This window comes from Vicugna pacos, chromosome 6, assembly GCF_048564905.1.
Source record: "Vicugna pacos chromosome 6, VicPac4, whole genome shotgun sequence".
NCBI classification, from domain to species: Eukaryota; Metazoa; Chordata; class Mammalia; order Artiodactyla; family Camelidae; genus Vicugna; species Vicugna pacos.
This window is the reverse complement of record NC_132992.1, coordinates 74,788,987-74,801,583: the sequence shown is the minus strand read 5'-3', so window position 1 is coordinate 74,801,583 and position 12,597 is coordinate 74,788,987. Positions and strand designations below refer to the sequence as shown.

Sequence of the window (12,597 nt, the reverse complement as noted above, 5' to 3'; positions counted from 1 at the left end):
GTTTGGTTACATTCAACAAAATGACCTGTCCATTTTGATGCATTGGTATTTCTTCCCATTTCATACACACACACACACACACACACACACACACACACACACTCCACCATCTTTTTAAAGCAAAATAAGTGGATCAGAATTTTTTTTTTAAAGCCTCATTTTTAACTGTCTCGATGTCTCCAATCCTCTCTGCTACCCAGTACTTTTCCCTTCAATATGTGATGGCCAGAGGTTTGTTGGAGTCCAATAGGAAGCTGATCATTAAGGCATAGGTTTCTATAGCTTTCTAATGGATATTAACTATCATTTAAAAAAAAATCTCAGAATTCTCTTAAAACATTAATGAGCATATGTTCCTTCAAAGGTAAAGAATACACATATATTGGAAGGATTGTTTTGTCCAAAGATCCATCCCCTTAGAACTGTATCCGTGAATTCAGAGTTGTATAAAATCTGAAGAGAGAGTCCAATTTTGCAGAACAGAGGGACTGTCTTCTGAAGAAATGGTGTTTCATTGTGATATAATCCTATCCACTTTCTGCAATCCACTTATCCTTACAAAGGATTTTTTAAACACACACACATATACCCACTTCAGTCTGCATTTCACACACACACACCCCTTCAGTATGCATCTTTCCACTTTTAATAAAAAAGGATGCTTAAGATTTGGAGTCTTTGCCTTTGGAGTGACGGCATTAAGAATAAAGGAAGCTAAAACAGAAGACATAGGTGAAGCAAATTCAAGACTGTGGGAGCAATGACAGCTTTGGAAGGCAATTTAGAGCTTAGCTGTTCCCCACTGCTCAGGACACTGGCTGGTCATTTCACATCTCTGCTTGCCCCCTTCTTACCATTTCCCTCCGGCAGAGACCAAGATACTCCAAGCGTGGGCTGCTTATCTATCTTCCCCTACCCGCTGCCTGACCTCACTCCACCTGCTCCTGCTCTATCCCAGCTCTGAGCAACAGAACACGAAGAGGGCAACTGCACTAGACTTGGGGGGCTCCTGATAAATGCATGTGTGGGTTGAGTTGCCCTGATGTCTTACCACAATCTCTACCTCACCCCTCCTCCTTTATTTGAGAGGGGGGGAGAAAAAAAAAGGAAAGAATCAATCAGAATGATATATGACTCGTCAGTTCTGAAGAAAAGCCCAGTCATGGAGAAAATAGACCAGGCACTGTACTCTGAGTGCAAAATACAGGGTGAGCACACGTCAGCCTCACGTGCAATTATGTTTTGAAAACAACGCAAAATAAAAAAAAGAATGCACTCATATATATACCCTCAGAGACAGATATTTATCTAACCTCTGCACGACATGCAGTAGGCTTTGCAACGTCAGAGTTAACTGCTTTGCCTGTGGTTTATACAGTTTCTCAAAATCGCCAAACTCAACTGGTGCTTACACAACTGCACAGAGTTGCTCACAGGATGCAAGAAATGCCTCCCCAAACTTGGCACATTTCCCCAGCCCCACGGCCACTGCCCTAGTTAAGGCCAACATCACCTCCTACCCCAGCATCCACAACAGCATCCTAATGGTCTCCCTGCCCCTTTCCATCTGTGCTCCATCTTATAAACCGTATGAATCACACCTTGATGTTTCTTTAAAAATCTTCAGGCATCATTGCCCATGACTCTCAGAATAAGGTTCAAACTCCTTTAGGAGGCTTTTAAGGCCAAAAAGATCTGCCCTGCTTCTCTGTCTCTGGTGTCACTTGCCCCAACCCACAAGCCCCTGACAGGCACTCTAAGACCTTTGTCATGTGACCCCCCTCTTCCTCTAACACTTCTTTTCTGAACAGCTCTGTTCACACAACTAAGTTCTAATCATCCCTCAGTACTCAGATTAGCTGTCTTGTCCAGGAAGCCTCTCCTCCCCCCACATCAAGTTCCTCTAGAAGTTCTATCCACTGCACCAGTCAATGTACAACTGACAGTTTCTCGTAATTGTCTGTTTCCTTGTTTGTGTCCCTCACTGATCCGTAATGTCCTTCAGCAATGAACGGACCATCCCTAGCCGTATGCTCAGTGTCTCTGTGAATGTGAGTACAGATAAACGGACTTGTGAACGAGTGAAGCCAGCTGGCACACTCCAGTTGTCTAGAGCACGCCATCATGCTCAACCCCAGACCCCACAAGCCCAGTGCAAGCAGTCAGACACCTCAGAACATAACAGGGTTGGGATCTACGTGGACAAGACCCTTGGGGAAAATGTTTCTTGTCTTCTTTTAAAACTTGGGAGATGGAAGCCTCAAGGGTCTGTCCCTGCACGACGTCTTGAGGAACAACAAAGCAGCGTGGAGTCGGCTGCACTCACTCTTCCGTGGGGCTCATTTACCCACAGAACCGAGCCATCATGCTGTGGCAGAAACTGGCTAGCGAATTTCAGTCCCATCTTGTCCACTCCAACCTGAAGGCGTGTATTTAGGAGGGAGCTCCAGCAAAACTTCAGATTTTATTGCACCTTCACTTTCAAAAGAACTTACATATTTCTACATGTACCAGTAGGGGGAGACATCCAGGATATGGATTTAGCGTATGACTCCGTATGGAGACTAAACAATCTTTCAGGGCGTGTGTGTGTGGGATGCACGTGTGCATACGTGTATGCATGTTCCTATTGTGCAGGTAGAGCAAAAGCTCTGGACATCTGTAGATGACAACAGTAATTCCCACTTGAGAGAAGAATAGGGTTGGTGATGGTCAAAGGGGATTTATATTTTTTTCTTGATATTCTTCAGTATATTTTGAAATCTGTTCAACAGCATGCATTAATCATGTAGCCAAAAATAAAAGCAAAGGAGAGAAAATAAAATAGGGTCTCTGATCCGCTCTGCAGGGATGGTCCTATGTCCTAATTCAACTGAGATCCAGTTTCTAATGGATTCCCTACATATTAGGATTAGTGGTCACAACTGGGACACAAACCATAAGCCTTCTGCAACTTTAATTTCATCTCAAGTTTGATGTGCAATTATCTATTATAAATAACCATAAGATAGAAAAAAATAATAAAAAATACAGCTAATTTATGGTCCTTTCCTTTTCTTTCTAAAAATAACTATGTGTTGCTTTTTTTCAGGTTATCAGAGGGAACCGTGTTCAATTCTCATAGTTTTGATTTAGTTTCATTTTAAGTCAACAAAGTCCCTGGACAAAAATGTAAACATAACAAAAGGCGATACATTAGAAAAGATTAACTGGGAGTAATTTTTTCCCCCTGAAGCCCTAGAGGAACACACTGTCCCCACCGCCCCCAATCATTCACTTTCGTTCCTGTTTGGAAAGTGGTGCCACCTCACTTCAGAATGTGCGATTGCAAAGGTATGGGAAGAAGGCCTGTCTCCAGGTCTCCTGGGGCACTAACTAGGTCTTTAAGATCACGCATCCCCTGGATATAATTGCCTTGACATCATCACCCACTGACTCAAACAGTCACCTTTACAGTAATACCCTCCGCACACAGAGCGCTCCTGATTATATAAGCTACAAGCAGGAACACCTGGGACAAAGTGCCCTGTGGGGAACCTCTAAGATAAGCTACTTGATTTCTTAATCCTTCTGTCCCTCTGTCAGATCAGCTGGAAAGCAGGAATAGGGGAGGGGTTGTGAAAAGCCTCCCGGGGAATCAGAGGCTGAAGGGGAGCCAGATGCAACTTACATTTCTGTTACAAAACGCTGCTATTATTACTCCTGCCAGCTTTTCACCTACAGGTGAAACAGAACATGGAATGCGGAGGAATATGGACGGAGCTTCCACTACCTATTACATCACTGCCAACTTATCCTCATATCCAAGGCCTTATGCACTGTGTCCTTAGCATTATTCAGCATTTTTCATGGTCAAAGTTTTTTCAATAACAACTAACTATACACTGGGCAAGAAGAGATATATATTCATACCATGTAGCACATCCAAACACAAACAAGACACCAATCAAAACAGCATTTTGGTGGGAGAATAGGAGGGCAAGTGCTTAGTTCACTCTGTCTGTCTTGGGCCACTTTCCTTACTGAGCTGGGAGGCTGTTTCTACTAACAAGTCATCTGCGACAAAGCTGAATAAGACAGGAACCTCCGTGTGGGTCCCACACACATTGTACTTGATGACATAGATTGCGTGATCTCGGATTCCTGCTTTTTCTTCCAGATCCTTTATCATCAAATCTTGGGATTTATGTCCCTGTTAAAAATTCTAGCCTTGGAGTACTAGGAAATGAGCAATCTCTACAAAAGGCTTTGTTTCCCTGTAACACCATGTACGTCTAGGCAGTGCTGCAGGCTTGATCCCGTAATCTGCATTCTCTGTAAATCCCCGCCAGGCATCATGCAGTCTGGTGGACACAGTCTACCTCCTAAAGAGGCTGAAGAGTTTGGACTTTCCTCCGCGGACAAGATGTGGAGGGCTGGGAATGAAGATCTTTGAATAACGGGGGGAGAGGCAAGAAGAGGCAATGCGGAGCAGAGCAAAGGGACACCGGGGCTGAGGGGAGGGTCAGACACAAGACCATGGCGATACCAGAAGCTGGCAGGGAGAATGGAACAATTAGGGAAGACGTCTGGAGTAAGGCTGACCAAAGATGTACGATGTTCTGATTACTTGATAAGTCAAATAAGGGGAATAAAAAACAAAGGAGAAAGATGAGAGAGAAGACAAAGACACAACCCAGAATTTCAATGTAACTGGAAGACTGGAATTCCGTGCAGGGGAAGGAGCATGTCTAATAGAAGGGTTGCCGCACATGGTGGCCAGGGCGATCCTCTTTAAAAAGGAAGGCAAGGACTTCCAATGCCTGGACCTTCTTTTGAGGCCAGGCATCCAGAGATGCATATTCACAGGCCCTAATAACCACTATTCCACATTACCAGGGAAGCAATTAGTTAGAAGACTAAAAATAGTTTTCTGCATAAGGGGATGTGTATTATTCTTTCCTATCTAGAATCAGTAAAACCCTGAGTAAGCCCTTAGCCAAAATTTCTTGTTATTTAAAAGAGAAAATGATTCTGAACTTATAGTGTAGCCAGTCCCCCCTAAGACTGCTAACTTGACTAGCTACTCTTTGAGATACCAAAGAGCAGGCGGCTTCCTCATCACAGCAGCCCAAAGTGTGTTAGTTCAGAGGCTTGGCTCAAGGAAGTACTCAGATATGATTTTTATGATTATTTCAGAAACACAGAAATAACTCAAAATTCCCACTCAACTTCTGCCTCAAATTTAGAAATGAAAAGTCACTATCATCATTCAGGTCAAATAAGTGTTCTTGAAACAGGCCAAGAGGTGCAATGAGTTAAGAGGTCCCTCTAAGGAGTCTTCTCTGTTCCTTTCAAGTCCCCTACATGGTGCCAGAATGTACAGAGGAAGGAGAGATCTTGGCTGCTCCCTGCACATTTGAGGATGTGAATAAAAAGTTCTGTGGTCGTCATCTCCATGGGAAAAAAAAAATCTGATTTTAATAACATCTTGCCATGCACATGAGTTATTTTTTGAAAAGGTTTCTAAGCTTGTCAGAATATTCCTAGGTGTGAGTTTAGTGTCTCTTGAAAAACTGAAGAGGCAGAAAGCAAAAGGCAAGCCCTCTGACTACATCTGGCCTTTTTCATTCACGTATGAAATACCTGTCAATTAAGGAAGAGAGAAAATTCCTTATCTCTAGGGAACTGTGCTCACATGCTCGTGTTCACGGTGCCGTCCTCATCCAAAGGGCTTTTATTCCTCCTCTCTGAGTATTTGATCCCCTCTCGTTGATGGAAGCGCAAAGCAAATAATCTTACCAAGGCAACTTCCTTGTTTGCTGTCAACAAACTTTCTTGGAAACTAAAAGCAGTTATTTTTTCATTTTACTCATGTAGTATTTAGATTGTTACTATATTGTTGGGCACTCAGATCACAGTTTTCCTATAAGTTTATTAATACCTTGAGGTTAGGTGTACCTGCTTCATTGTGTGCTCACCCCCCCCACACCCCCAAGGCTTTGCATATGGCAGCCACTTGACTGAGCTTCCACTGGCTGATTCCCTCTGAGGCAGAACAGATAGGGAGGATGAAAAAAGAGGTCTGAATTCTTCTGTCCCCACCTGCCACCAATATCACATCCCCCCAAAATCCTGATAGAGATACTCAAACCATAAAGGCACAGTATTTTGGTTTGGTTTTGTTTGGTTGTTGACATATGATGGTCATTAAAAAGGTTTAACTGTGCAGAGTATTCTTGCTTTCTAAGTTTCACTGAAATACCCCACATGTCTGGAACAATAATTGCATAGATTAGAAGAGATAGCTCTTCAAATTAAACAGCTGTACCATGATTCAAGCTGCCTTATGTCTAAATATCCAGCCTTTACTGAGAAGACACATTTTCACCATGACATACCAAAAAGAGCTAACACGACAAAGAGAAATTGAGGAATTTGAAAGCCAATACAGTTTGAAAAAAGAAAGTTTGTATTTAAATGACTAATGTATCCTTTTCCTTATATAAACTTTGAGTATATGCCCACATAACCCTTCCCTTCCAGAGGTCCTACATCTGAAGAAGTATTAAGAAACTTTCTGACTTAAGGCCAAGTCATAGGGAAAATCCGAGGAAACTGTTTTCTTCAAAGAGTATAGTTATTTGCAGTATAATGAAATATTCAAGAATATATGATAGACATACACATGAATATATTAAAACTTGAGGGGGAAGGGCAGGATCCTAAAAGTGTTCACGCCTTTGTGGTTCTCATCATCCTTCATCCGGAAGGACTTTGGAAGGACGTTGCTAACTGAGGCAGAGCACAGTCAATTACCACCTATGGTGGAAGGTCAGAAAGGTCTCCCACTTCACCTAGGATCTCAGTCACCTTACTTGATGTCGATCTTCAGGGAGAAGGGTCGGATGGCGAGCAGAGCGAGAGAGGCCTCAGGCAATCTTTTCTTATTAAGTGGCATCTGAGACACTTCAAAGTTCAGACAGTCACAGCAATTTATCTGAAACACTGCAAAGACCTCAGCAGACGTTTGTAAGGATCTAATTGATCCTCTTCTCTCTGACCTATCAGATGCCACTTTCCCCCATAAAACAAAGGAGAACCTTGCTTTTTCCCAAAGGAAATTCAGCAATTCACTTCGAGTGCAGTTGGCCCTGGACAATATCCAATTATTCTGGGATTCCTCCAACTGACTTGAATGCTACTGTTGCTTTAACGAGAGAATGGATAACTGTTATTTCTCAGACACACAGGTGACCTGGCACCTCATGTCCTTCCAAGTGCAGCTGAAAGCATCTTCTTATCTTCTGTCCAGAGGACTCTTTCAGGAAAGTTCTCAAAAGAAAAGTTGTGTTTTTTGGTTTATTTGTTTTCTGGTTTTTGTTTTGTGTTGTTTGTTTTTTAGTTAAAATGGAAACGGTTGCCTGATATTTCTTATTCAAGGAGTTATGCATATGTTTCTTTAAAAGAATGTAGTGAAGATCTGAACATCACTTTTGATTGGATTAAATGGGACTGTATTGGGTTAGGCCTCCTTTGAAAACATGTGGGGCTATATGTTTTCTCCCTTAACTCTTTACCAGAACGTTCCCCTCCTTACTCTCTACCAGGAAATCTGCATTCTTCAAGTCTCTACTTAAAAGTCGACACCACCGTGAAGCCCTCCCTGCCCTGTAGCTGGCACAGGTGGTTCTGTGTTCCCACAGGACTCCATTCATACAGAAATAAGACTTGCCAAGCTGTTGTTATAAATATATACTTCCCCCACGAAAGTATTAATTTTTTCAGGGAAGGTGTGTGAACTCTTCCTCATCAGAACTCTTAAAGCCAATTTATATTACTAAGATCCATTTCTCTCCCTAGTCCCCATTCAAATTTTCATGAGGCTTTTTGCATTGATAGAAATATAAGAAAGACTTCTGCCTTTGGCTCAATAAATACCTGCTCATCTCCATAAAGAACACCTGATGTTTTGTAGAGTTTCAGACAGACTATTAAACTTTTCATAGAGGAGTCCAAACCTGTTTCAATATTTTAATTTGACAGTTAAAAGAACTGCAATAATTCTACCTAATAAAACTGAAAAAGGAGAAAAAAACAAAAAAATAAAATAAATAAAAATTCAAATAAATGACAAAAAATTTTTATTATTTTTATTAGAAAAAAATTAATAAAAGAAATAATGAACATAAATTACCTCCATGGTCCTTGACAACCGAAGAAAAGCTGTCCACTTGTTCTCTCTCATTAAATGCTGATATTACAACTCAAGAACGTATGATGGTTCTGCACTATCCATCAGATTAGGTGCTAAGTGATCCACAGAGGAGTTTCACATCTCCTATGCAAACTTATGTCTCTGCAGCACGCACCCTCAATTTAAAAAGGGAGAAACGATTCAAGGGTGGATGTTACTCGGTGTTGTTCTTTTAACTCTCCCAGGCACCTAGTTCCTAGCGTAGACACAAGGAAGGTTAAAACCCACTCCTCAAGCATTACAAAGAGAATGGGAGAGCCCAGGTTAGAGAAAGGAATGATGTCCTAGTGGAAAGGAAAAGGAACTGGGAGTGGGAAGACTGGGGTGTCCTTCCTGCCTCTACCCCCTGACCAGATGTGTAACCTGGAGAAGGTCACTTTGCCTCAGGAGTCCTCGGGAGCTTCCTGCTCTGTGTAATAAAAGAGAGAGGCTCTGTCACCTGCCGGGTTTCATCCCCTCTAAGAGGTGGTGATTTCATTTGGCTTTTTTCTGGCTCTTCTCCTTGCAGGCTCCAAATTGTGCACAACCCCTATCATGTCTCCTCTCAAACTAACACAAACCCCTGCCCCCAATATCATGCTATCAAGAATTTATAGCGTAAGAACCATAAGGAAGGACTTTAAAAAAGAGTAAGAGAGAGAAAATCATCATGGAAAAATGTAGAGACTCTGCAGCTCTTACTCTGGCTCCTTAGTGATCTTAATTACGCATCAATCAGCCCCAGCTCAAATGAGAGATGAGAGAATCGGACGTTCTTGCTGATCTCAAAGGACAAGCTTAAGAGACAAGCTCATCAGAATCACTGCAGCTGAACAGGTAGTCTCATCCACCCAGGGGGAAACCATTCACAATTTCTAATCATTTTTCAACTCATCATATTCAGTGGTTTCTAGAAAACTCCAATGTAAGTCCTATTCTGAAAACTGTCTTACTCATTTATTTAAATGATTTTGTATTCAAAGTATTTTTCTGCCTCCACCTCACTCCTTCTCTCCCTCTAGTTCACCTCATTGTTCTCTCTTTTTCTGTGCTTTCTTGTGCTTGGGTGGGATGGCTGTGGCACCCAAAACCCATTCTGTAAAGCCCAAGCCATTATATTACCTGGTAGAAGCTAAAAGTGAGTATTTTTGATTTACATCTCATAGCTGAATTTTATTTTCCCTTTTGAAGAAGACCATTTTCCTATGAATCGTAAAGATGTGTTACTTGAACTTCTCCTCAGATAATATACTTCAAAGTGTTAAAAATAAAATGGGTGCATTCAAACTTCACTAGAGAATTATAATGTAATTCAAATAGCTTTAAGGGTGATTTTAATATCAGGTCATTCATTTCATAAATTATTTTCACTTTGGTTGACATTGATAGCCCTAAAAGATAGTGCTTAATATTTCAACATTGGAGACAACAAATTTCATCAGCCACTTAACAGGAAGTAATCATAAATGGTAAGTGGCCATATAAACGTGTTTAATTTAAACACTTTGAAACCACCCCCCAAAGCCAACGTAACTCCTGATTTTTATTGTTCAATCCAGTTATTTCAGAAAATACAATTCAAATGTGTTAAGGATTTCATCCAGGCAAATGAATAGCAGCAGATAAAAGGGTAAAACCAGGCAGGAACCCAGACATAATCCCAAAGGCAGGATGCAAATAAAATGTCTCGTCAGCTCTTAAGCCTTAATGCATTTTACCTTAAACATTTACATTAACAGATGGTCCCCGGCAGTGCTATAAACTTACTTCTGAGTACATTTCTGTGTCAGTCTCCACCACATTTATCACTATCCATGCAGTATAAAATGCCACAAGGGGTTTAAATCAGGACAGTAAGGAGCCGGGACAAACTCTGAAGCAATTGGTGTCACCTACAAACACGTGCTTGACCTTTGTTTAAAAAAAAATCAATAGGAGACTGGATGACTGATGCATAGCGGAAGACAAGGGTAAGAGCCAACCAAAGTCACCACATTTGACCACGGAAGATGCAACCAGGACATTTACCTATTACCCCGAATCCTTAAATGCCTTCTTTTTTCTGATTTTCCAAATAGCATGAAGGCATAGAAAATGAAATAGTCATGGGTTATTACAGATGGGATGAAAGAAAAAAAATGTAGAAATAGATGTAAAGACGGTAATTTTATCTTGTGTGAGGAATGATGATACTTCTTTTTTTGTCATTAATTAGGCTTTAATAGTCAGTTGACAACATTACCAAGTAATATCTTTTTTGTTAGACATCCAGTAACATATCACTGGCTTAGAGTTGACACCCTTTTATTGAAATGTTTCACTTTTATTTTAAAAATCACCATACAGTAAAATTGAGAATTTTTTTTTCTTTCAGTGGACAGTTCTGTGAATTTTAACACATGTATTGGTTCATGTAACCACCACCACAATCAGGCTAAAGGATGTTTCTATCACTCCTCAAAACTCCCCCATGCAATTTATATTTGATATTTAAATCAAATGAAACTTAGCTCTGACAGTTGTAATGCCCCATTCTAAGGAGATTTTTAAAACTGTTATACGTAATAAACCCTAATGACTTTTCCTATACGTTCCTACAATTTTACTATTTTTGCCTTTGAGATTCTAGGAATTTTCCAGTCACAAAATATCCCACTGGGACCTTGAAGAAACATCCCTTAATGAGATTATCCCATTTTTCACATAGGGAAAAACAAAAGCAATAAGAACAAAACACTGTTTATATTGTAGTCACGGGCACACACATCAATTGATGATAAAGGAAAAAAAGAGATAAAACCAGTTCACTGCTTTAAGTACATAATGTAAGCCTAGCAGAATGCCTGGAACACTGAGTGAACACAGTGAAAGTTCCCTTCATCTTTTGCTTCATTTCTAATTTCTAATTTTACCTGACCTTTGTTTTTGAGAACGCACAAAAGCCATTGCTTCTGGCCAGCACTCCTTCCCCCTCCGTGTGGTGCCCAGCCAGATTTACAGATCAGAGTTTCAGACTAATAGCTTTAGTGGAATCAGATAAGTCTTCTTCAGTCTGCCAATACTCCTGACAGAGTGACTGGCAATGGAATTGTTATTTTTATGGGAGTTCCACATTGCTGTAGAAATAAAACCTCTGTGCCCTAGAAGCAGCAAGTTAGACTTGGTGCAACATCTCACACGGTGCCACTGATGGGAAATAAACGGGAATTTGTCATCTTTTGTTTGGAGATGCTGTTGTGAAGCATGTCACCGTCCATTTAAAAATGAAGGAGGCAGAAAAAAAAAAAATGTTCCATCAATGTCTTCCTGCCTTCCCATGTTATGAATGCAAATAGCAACTGAGTAGAATAAGAATCCTTGGTTCTCCCCGACCCCAAACAAAATCTCATTTATTTGGGGCTGTGAATATACAGCAAAATCCATGCTAAAGTGTATCTGGCCTTTATTTGGCCCTTCTAAAAAATTAGGAAATTATTCTATTTAGCTGAATCTGCCAATTCTTATATGAATTTGCCAGAAGCAAGTATAAATTTCCTTTAAGTTTTGTATGGCCTACATTCTACTTGTTCAGCTTAAACTTCTCTCCAATTATAGTCTACATTAGACAGATTTCCAGTATTTCCTCCTGATGCAAAAGGCATGGTGAGGTAGAAAGAGGACTCATCTGGAGGACAGAAGCTCTGAATTCTAAATACGGTTCCATCTATTGCCCTTTTTTCAAGCCATTTACATTCTCTTGACCTTAGTGCTCATGTGTAGAAATAGACTCAGACTAGAGGTAGTCCTTAACAACTTTGCTAGTTCTAATTTCTATGATGTCTTCACCATGACTCTGATTATTGCAACCATTTGAAGTTCTCTTCTAAGGTAGAATAAATTCAATGCCTCACACAATATAGCACTTAGATGTGAGGAGGTATATACGAAAAATTGGGGGTGATCTGTCAAATACATTTTATTAAACATCTGAATTTTAATGGGCCTTAAGAAGCCAGCAGAAGACAGCTTCTTGAAACGTGGGATGTATGTGTGTATATCATATTTGTGTGTATCCTTATACACATATAGATATTTATATATACATTTTATATGCATATATTGATATGTATGTAAATTTGTGTATATATGTATGCATGAATATATGTGAATATATATATTTATTTGTATTCCCTCTTGAGCATTAAATCCAAATTCAGGGAATTATTTTACTCCATCAGCAGAGGTGGAAGACTGTTTTGTCCTCATTTCTTTTCAAACCTCTTTCCTATTTATAATACCATCCATCTCAACAACCCATGGGGACAGACTATGGTAAACCATAGGAAGCAGTAACTGTTTGACAGCAACCAGGTAAAGCCTGGTTTTATGACAACCTGGACTAT

The 12,597-nt window shown here is 40.4% G+C and overlaps 1 protein-coding gene and 1 long non-coding RNA gene across 16 annotated transcripts in view; both read right to left on the bottom strand.

Moving 5' to 3' along the window:
- LOC140696981 (uncharacterized) overlaps nucleotides 1-3,723 on the bottom strand; it is a 127,033-nt gene extending 123,310 nt beyond the window's left edge. Inside the window, exon 1 of one of the 2 annotated variants that reach the window (XR_012073769.1) lies at nucleotides 3,671-3,723. This is a non-coding gene — a long non-coding RNA (uncharacterized lncRNA). The remainder of the gene's footprint in view (nucleotides 1-3,670) is intronic. The other variant, XR_012073770.1, reaches the window with a different exon arrangement.
- Nucleotides 1-12,597, bottom strand: part of NRXN3 (neurexin 3) — a 1,622,069-nt gene that overhangs the window by 669,534 nt on the left and 939,938 nt on the right. The window lies entirely within an intron of this gene.